Below are 9359 nucleotides of genomic sequence, written 5' to 3' on the forward strand. Positions count from 1 at the left end.
GAGTCTCTGCCGTGGCCCAGAGCGATGACATAACACACTTAAATACTGTCTGAGGTTCAACACTTCCACGAGGACAGTTTAAGTTTACAGGTCAGTCTGTCCATCCTCAGCTCAGAGGAGACACCTCCACATGAGTCTGAGTTCAGGATTTCTTATTCTATGCTCATATTTTCCAGCTCTCTTTTTGTGCAATGGAGACATCATGTGGTCAGTTTGTGCTCTGCCTCGTTTGTGTCCATTTCCTGGTACATTTCCCTTAATCCTCAATCCAGAATCACAAGTTTAAAACCAGCAGAATCACTTACATTAACAGCAAAACTCAAGAACAAGGAATTGGGGCAACTTTTAAATTCAGTCAGTCTGAGGTTCAGGACTTAGTTCAGGATATTTCAGGATTCTGAAATATCCTGAACTTCCTGTTCCACCTCAGAAGAGTCAGCAGCTCCTGGATCAGCAGACGAGCCCCTTTCAAACTCACAGTGACTCTAATAAGATCAAACTGAACATTTGACACTCCAAATCTTGCTGCAAGTTGGATTATGTGATTGTAAACTTCACTGATGCTCTTAAAAAACACAAACTTGAACCATTACCATCCACCATCCCAGACTTACTGGAGCACGGGACTCCACAGCAGAATAAAGGCCATTTTAGCAATAATAGCACATTTATTTACTCACATGGTGAAGAGTCAAGCTTTATGTACAGACCATCACCTTCCATTAAAGTCAGGTTTAGATCAGGTTTAGATCAGGTTTAGATCAGGTTTAGATCAGGTTTAGATCAGGTTTAGATCAGGTTTAGATCAGGTTTAGATCAGGTTTAGATCAGGTTTAGATCAGGTTTAGATCAGGTTTAGATCAGGTTTAGATCAGGTTTAGATCAGGTTTAGATCAGGTTTAGATCAGGTTTAGATCTTTCCTTTCATGCCCCTCAGAGCTGTGTGTGTTAAACGTCTGTCCAGATACACACATTATTATTATAAACTGGCCTCGTCAGTCGCCGTGTCCTTTTCCACGAGTTTCTAGATGAGCAGAGTCATCACAGCCAGATCAGAGTTTGACTAGAAAAAACATTTTAAATAGAATTAATATTGAGAAACCTCCTCCACACACCTGTGATGTCACTGCTGATGTGGTGGTGTCAGTCGACTCAGGTGTGACTTTATCCTCCAACTTAAACAGGTGAACGGATGAGTCTTAGAATTTAAATGTATTTGATCAGGGACGATGCACAATAATAATAATAATAATAATATAAGATGTGTGCAATAAAATAATTCAAATGAGGAAAGGCGTCTTTGCAGCAGAAAACGTGATCATGAGGAAATGATACGACGGGATCAGGACGACCCTCAGAAGGATTTTGAGACTGTGAGCGACGACAGTGAGGAAGAGGAAGAGATGAAAACAACATGAAACAGCTCGATATGGACCGACTATGTTTGGACATGAAAATGCAGCTAAAGGAGGAAGTAGCACCGTCAGGACGTAGGTGCATTTTAGGGATTTTTTTGTCTGTGAGAGTTTAAAGACTGGACTCCCCTGATGCTCGTCAGTGTCACTGAGGATTCACCTCCTGTTTGTCCAAAACACAGAGGTAAAACATCTCTGGGGACGGGGCATTTCTGCTGACACAATAAAATAAACAGCTGCTAACTTTTCCAGTTGTATAACATTCTCTTTCAGTCCAAAGTTCATTGTTTTTGGCAGGTCCCTGAGGCGATCCCAAACCGAGATAAGATCTTGTGTCTCTGTGAAGGTGTGAACAGAAGAGTGGCCTTCATGACATTTTAACACTGTATTTTATTCAAAGTGTAGCACTTTTTGAACAATCTGGGTTCACTGTAAACAACAATATGTAGTCATCTATACAAGAGCATTCATGATTCACTGTTTTTATTGTTGTAAATATTTATTTTGTTGCCTGGAAGCACGTGACCACAGCACGGCGCACGTGAAGGCGACTTAATCCTGCCCAGCTCGTCCCAGGACACTGTGGACGCGCTGCCACTAAACTCACTGCTGCTGTGACGTTTATCGCTGTTATTGCTCTAAGTGTGGCCAATGTATATTCTGTAAACTTGAGTCCAAAAATAACCCGTTCTCTCTCTAAAATGTTTTTCTATTACAGTTTCTCACCAGTCTCTTCATTCTGTCGATTCTTCACTGAACCTCAATAAATGGAGCAAAGGATCTTATGTCATGATTTTGAAGAGTGAAAAACAAGAGCCGTGTCGCAGAAAACCCTCGAGAGCTGACATTTGGCCCAGTGTGTCTGGTTGTTTGAATCATGAGCTTATGTCTGTGCTGCAGGATTTTTAAGACGTCTTGATCCGAACGTGGCAGGTTGGTAAGAACTGAACTTTTGATAAGCAATGTCCAAAGTGTTGGTGCCAAAACAAGAGGCTGAGATCGTCTGACGTCTGGTATAAGAGCAAGAGTCCTGACTTCAGTTTCTGAGCCTAGAAATTCAGATTCAGTTCAATATATTTTAGGTATGGACCAGTGTCACTGTTTGCTCCTTAAACCTCAGTAGATTATTCAGGAGTTTGATCTCATGGTCAAACAGACCAGGAGGCAGTTGGAGATGGTTCCATCTGCACTTGAGCTGTGCTCTTTGTACCAAATAAAACCTTTTTGCAGAAAATGTGGGTTTGATTCAGTGTTTTTGGGGCGTTGGGCCATGGCTCCTGAAAGTCCCTCTGCAGAAGCTGCTTCTGCTTTAACTCATTATCTTTGGCTCAGACTTGTTCTCTTTGGTCTAATTGCTGCTTCTTCTGGTCAACACGACTTGGGTTGGATTTATTGGGACAGGAGGATGAAACATGGTCTTCACCATATTTGAAACATGACCAGGGTCTTGGGGCGGAGCTGCCATGTTTTGGCTTGTTTGATTTTGGCTCAGACTTTGAATGAGGAATCTTTGGGCAGAAGAGCAGACATTTAACTGTGAAGCTGTTGGATCTGTTTCTTTAAGTCTTTTAGTTCTTCACTTGTACTTGAGTTTTCACTGGGAGTTTTTTCATGAACGATTCTTTGACTCTTTGCTGATTTTCTTCTGGTTCTCAATGACAACAGCAGCTCTGAAAATGTTGGTGGATTTTCTCTTTTGTTCAAGTTACAGTTTTGTTATAACTGAATTATCGCAGCTTCCACGACAGAACTGCAGGACTGTAGGACTGTGGTGGAGCTCTGTGTGGTGGAGCTCTGTGTGTGGAGCTCTGTGTGTGGAGCTCTGTGTGTGGAGCTCTGTGCGGTGGAGCTCTGTGCGGTGGAGCTCTGTGCGGTGGAGCTCTGTGTGTGGAGCTCTGTGTGTGTGGAGCTCTGTGTGTGTGGAGCTCTGTGCGGTGGAGCTCTGTGCGGTGGAGCTCTGTGCGGTGGAGCTCTGTGTGTGTGGAGCTGTGTGTGGTGGAGCTCTGTGTGTGTGGAGCTCTGTGCGGTGGAGCTCTGTGTGTGTGGAGCTCTGTGCGGTGGAGCTCTGTGCGGTGGAGCTCTGTGTGTGTGGAGCTCTGTGCGGTGGAGCTCTGTGCGGTGGAGCTCTGTGTGTGTGGAGCTCTGTGCGGTGGAGCTCTGTGTGTGTGGAGCTGTGTGTGGTGGAGCTCTGTGTGGTGGAGCTCTGTGCGGTGGAGCTCTGTGTGTGTGGAGCTCTGTGCGGTGGAGCTCTGTGCGGTGGAGCTCTGTGTGTGTGGAGCTCTGTGCGGTGGAGCTCTGTGTGTGTGGAGCTGTGTGTGGTGGAGCTCTGTGCGGTGGAGCTCTGTGCGGTGGAGCTCTGTGCGGTGGAGCTCTGTGTGTGTGGAGCTGTGTGTGGTGGAGCTCTGTGTGGTGGAGCTCTGTGTGTGTGGAGCTCTGTGCGGTGGAGCTCTGTGTGTGTGGAGCTCTGTGCGGTGGAGCTCTGTGCGGTGGAGCTCTGTGCGGTGGAGCTCTGTGTGTGTGGAGCTCTGTGCGGTGGAGCTGTGTGGTGGAGCTCTGCGGTGGAGCTCTGTGTGTGGCTCTTATAGCTCTGGGAGGAGTCACACTTTACACCACCTTCTGCACATTTGCCTATCTGTTGCTCTGCTGATAAGAGTGGTGCACACGGGGCAGATATCCGGGCGTGGGTGGAGGAGGGTGGATGTTTACTGTCTCCCATGTGTCAGTTGGAGCTAACGGCGTTTCACCTTCTGGCTAAAAGTTCCACTTGTCAATGCAAATGTGTGTGTGGAGTGTGTGTCCAGTGTTGGAGCAGCTGGAGTTTAAAGTCGTTTGTCCAAGCCTCTCCTCCACCTCAAACACTTCAGACCTGTGTGGAGTCATTGTCTCCTCCACCTCAAACACCTCAGACCTGTGTGGAGTCATTGTCTCCTCCACCTCAAACACCTCAGACCTGTGTGGAGTCATTGTCTCCTCCACCTCAAACACCTCAGACCTGTGTGGAGTCATTGTCCTACACCCTAAACCTTCAACAGTCCCTCACAGGTCAGGCCACTTTTTTAAATCCATTTTGTGGTTATTGAACATACTGTGAGTAAAGTGACGTAAAGGGGCTTTATGTAACCACGGAAACACATTTAAATGTGACGTCACGTTTAGAGACGTCACGGACACAGACTCCAGGCGTTTTTGAGAAATAAAAAGAGTAGAACAGAGGAAAACTCACGGAAAACACAAACATGTCCCTGTTTTTAAGTAACAGTTTGAGTAAAATCATGATGTGAAATATAAAAGTTCAATGTTACAGCAGAAGCAACAAAATACTGATACTTCTTCTACTTTCAGTGTCGAATTAACCCAAACATTTGAGGGAAATCAAATAACAAAATAAATGTACTTACATAAAAGTAGAACTACTCAAAATGATGAAATATTTACAGAGAATCTGGAAAATAAAACTTTTTAAAGCTGAAGTTCCTGTGTGACCCAAACACACTGAGCTTTTATGAAACACTGTGTTTAATTTACACATTTGAATAATCCTGGATTATTAAACTGTCACATCCCCAAAACTCAAACTGTTCAGTTTCACCTCGTGATGTCATAAAGTGGGAGCTTTAAGGTTAGTGTTTCATTTTAACCTCGGTAGAATAACAGTTATTGTTTTTGTTTAATATTTTTCCCTTTTGTTCAGGACGTCTCTAATATCGACTGTTTCACTGAAGCAGTTTAAGAGAAACTTCATCAATCCAGGACTGAAATGATCCAAATGTTTCTAGAAATGAAGGTGTGTGGAGTTTAAAAACACAGTGGAGCACTTCCTGTATCACCACATGATGACATCACAAGGTGGAACAGAGTGTTTTCAGCCTAAACGTGCAGAGTTTGTGTGTTAAATGTGTGAGAACTCCAGGTGTGTGACGAGGAAACAAACAGATCAGAGCATCGTATAAACACTTTCAGTTCCTTTAAATTGTTAATCTGCATCGTCCTCGTGCTCTCAGACTCTCAGACTCTCAGACTCTCGTGCTCTCAGACTCTCATACTCTCAGACTCTCGTGCTCTCAGACTCTCGTACTCTCAGACTCTCGTGCTCTCAGACTCTCAGACTCTCAGACTCTCGTGCTCTCAGACTCTCAGACTCTCAGACTCTCGTTCTCTCAGACTCTCGTACTCTCAGACTCTCGTGCTCTCAGACTCTCGGACTCTCGTGCTCTCAGACTCTCGTGCTCTCAGACTCTCGTGCTCTCAGACTCTCAGACTCTCGTGCTCAGACTCTCAGACTCTCGTGCTCAGACTCTCAGACTCTCAGACTCTCAGACTCTCGTGCTCTCAGACTCTCGTACTCTCAGACTCTCGTGCTCAGACTCTCAGACTCTCGTGCTCTCAGACTCTCATACTCTCAGACTCTCGTGCTCTCAGACTCTCGTACTCTCAGACTCTCGTGCTCTCAGACTCTCAGACTCTCAGACTCTCGTGCTCTCAGACTCTCAGACTCTCAGACTCTCGTGCTCTCAGACTCTCGTACTCTCAGACTCTCGTGCTCTCAGACTCTCGGACTCTCGTGCTCTCAGACTCTCGTGCTCTCAGACTCTCGTGCTCTCAGACTCTCGGACTCTCGTGCTCTCAGACTCTCAGACTCTCGTGCTCAGACTCTCAGACTCTCGTGCTCAGACTCTCAGACTCTCAGACTCTCAGACTCTCGTGCTCTCAGACTCTCGTACTCTCAGACTCTCGTGCTCAGACTCTCAGACTCTCGTGCTCTCAGACTCTCAGACTCTCGTGCTCTCAGACTCTCGTACTCTCAGACTCTCGTGCTCTCAGACTCTCGGACTCTCGTGCTCTCAGACTCTCGTGCTCTCAGACTCTCGGACTCTCGTGCTCTCAGACTCTCGTGCTCTCAGACTCTCGGACTCTCGTGCTCTCAGACTCTCGTGCTCTCAGACTCTCGTGCTCTCAGACTCTCAGACTCTCGGACTCTCGTGCTCTCAGACTCTCGTGCTCTCAGACTCTCAGACTCTCAGACTCTCAGACTCTCAGACTCTCGTGCTCTCAGTCTCTCGTGCTCTCAGACTCTCAGACTCTCAGACTCTCGTGCTCTCAGACTCTCACACTCGGTCAGTCGGAGCAGACATTGTGGTGCTGTTATGTTTGTAAAGAGACAAAGTCGCAGACACAGCAGTCACACATTTGTGCGTCGGGATTGTACTGTATTCAAATCACAAATGACTCAATTTAAATCACAAAAACATGGAGTCAGTGACAGTAACGTGGCTGTATGATCATTTACCACATGGTTATTATGATGTAAAACAAAGTCCAAAATGAAGGGCCTAAATAAACGACACAAATATGTGTCTGCCGACTTCAGACAGAATATTCACTGGTGCACGTTTTGTAATTGTCCTGAAATGATTATCCCACTGTGAGCTGCTTTTCCCTGACATTCCCAAGTCTGCAATTTGAGCCAAACTCAAACTTCCTGCTTAAAGAATCCCATAGAGTTGAGTGTTTTTTTCAGCGCCGGCACATCTGCTGAGTTAATCTGTTTAAAGCCAGTCGCTCTGATTGGATTCTGCAGAATCAACACTCCAATTAAGGCCCACGTTCTGATCTTCTGCCTCACTTTCTCGGTGTCCAGTAGAGAACGAAAGGAAGCAGCCTCCGTAGGGCAGCGACCCACAGACAAAACACTTTAAGCTGCCGAACAATCAAGGTCCAATGGCGTTTAAGAGTTAAGTGTGGGGGGTGGGGGCAGTGAGATGAGCCTGGGCCTTGGACCATGTGGCTCTGATTTGGATCTACAGACGGTGGGAGGTTGAGCACGGGGACAGCTCTGACCCCAGGGCCTGTGGCAGAGCAGAAACACGAGCAGGACTGTGCTAAAGACTCAGCTCAGGCTGAGATGGTGTTTTCAAGATTTTATAGATCACATGGAACCACAAGGCAGAAGGAAGGCATAAAAACGGCACAATGTTCACAGGAAATGACAAAATAAGACGACGAAGACTGTAACTGTAAAAGAACAAACCAGCTTCAAAGTAAAGGTTATTTTGAAAATGTAAAATCTAAAACAAGTTTTGACTTATTTTGCGTTTATGTTTTATTACATTCTGTACATGTCCTTCAATCCTCGGATATATTAAAATAATAATGGAAATAAAGAAGAAACATAAATGAAAAGCTGTGTCCAAACGTTTGTCTGTTTGTGTAAATTAAAACACGTTTTATTAAAGTGAACAGACTCTTTCTCTGCCTTCACTGAGGCCACATGGTGCTGCTTTGACAATAACATTCACAGAGTTCAGTCTGTCTTTGGTCTGTAGGGGGCACTCTAGGGAAGACGTCTGGAGAGTGTCCTCAGACTCAGGACATGGAGCTTAGAGACAAACATGGACGTGTGATTGAACTGCAATGACTGAGTTAAAATTCTCACCAAACCACAAAGACCAGGACCAGCATCCTCCAAAAATGATACGATTAAGAAAAGACGAGAGAAACTTTATCTGTCCCACGATGAGGAACGTCCACCACAAAGTTTAAGAACAACAGGAGAATAAAAAACATTAAAATCACTGAGTTAAACTCAGAGTTCATTTAGCTGTAAAATAAAACATAACTTAGTTTTTAGAGATGAACATGTAATTATAACAGACATTATTCAGAGCGTTGAATGTCTTTGTTGTAAAGTGTTTAATGATGAGACTTTAAAGAGTTTAACATGAACACTGAGTATTTCAATTATGAACATGTGAAAAACATGAATTAACATTAAAACCAATCTGTGACTTTTCCAACAGAAACTCCTTTTTCACCGACTCCACAGTAACAGCCTGTTGTTTTTCTTTTTATTTAAATAGACTTTCTTTAAAAAGGTTTGAGTGAAATCTCCTCCACTCTCTCTTTTTATTGGAGGAAATTAGTCGTTTGAATCTGTTCTTTTAATGTTTTTTCCAAAGATCTGGCTGAAAAACCAAAACTAAAATATCATTACTTCAGTGCAACTAAAAAACAAGTCAAACCTGCAGCAGAGACAGTTTGGGAAAGAAAATCCTTTTTTTGAGGTTAATAGAGTAAATGTAGGTGACTTTTCTGCGGGACATGCAGATCTGTTTTACGGCGGCCGTCTCACTGGCCCTGTCACTTGCAGGGATGTCTCGGGTGTGTGTTGAAATGCGTAGTTTGTCTTACAATAGGTAGCTGAAAGAATGCCTGCAATGAGTCTTAAGGACCCCCGCTGGGTGGTCCAAGCCGTGTCTGCATTCCCAATAGGGGTCTACACTCTCACAGAAAGGAACAGCTGGGGGGTTGGGAGGCAGAGGCACCACGCCAGGCCCAAAGAAGCTCTCCAAGTTTGCGGTTTTATGTCACTCATGATTTGAGCTGTGGAGCTGTGAGTCTGTCCGAGTGGGTTTATGTGAGACGTGACGCGGGGGGTGGGTCTGTGCCAGGAAAAAACAATCATCCAAATAGTTATTCAGGTAAAAATATTTGTGAAAAGTCCTACACAATAGACCCGTCACGATAGTCACTATACTATTATTATTATAGTATTTATTGTGTACATTTCCTTTGCACTGCTGTGTGGTAATATTTAAGATTTAAGTTGAATTAATAACTCGTACGACTCATTACTCGCACAAACCAAGGAATAAACTGTTTCATTTTGATATTTTTTACTGTCGCTCATGGTTTTTTTTCAGTATTGTAAATTCTGAGGTTTTTGTGGCGTTAATCTGCTCTCGGGTTTTCATATTATTTACTATATTTAAATCACGAACGTCAAAATGTGTCACAAACTCTAAAACATTAAAGAGAAACGACTCTGGAATTTACAAAACTAAACACCAAATAATAATCAGACATTTTGTATTTCCAACAGAAAGACTTTGTGTCATATAAATCCTCAGAGCTGGAGTTTCTGACGTCAGGACGAGTTTCTCTCAA

This window comes from Periophthalmus magnuspinnatus, chromosome 3, assembly GCF_009829125.3.
Source record: "Periophthalmus magnuspinnatus isolate fPerMag1 chromosome 3, fPerMag1.2.pri, whole genome shotgun sequence".
NCBI lineage: Eukaryota > Metazoa > Chordata > Actinopteri > Gobiiformes > Gobiidae > Periophthalmus > Periophthalmus magnuspinnatus.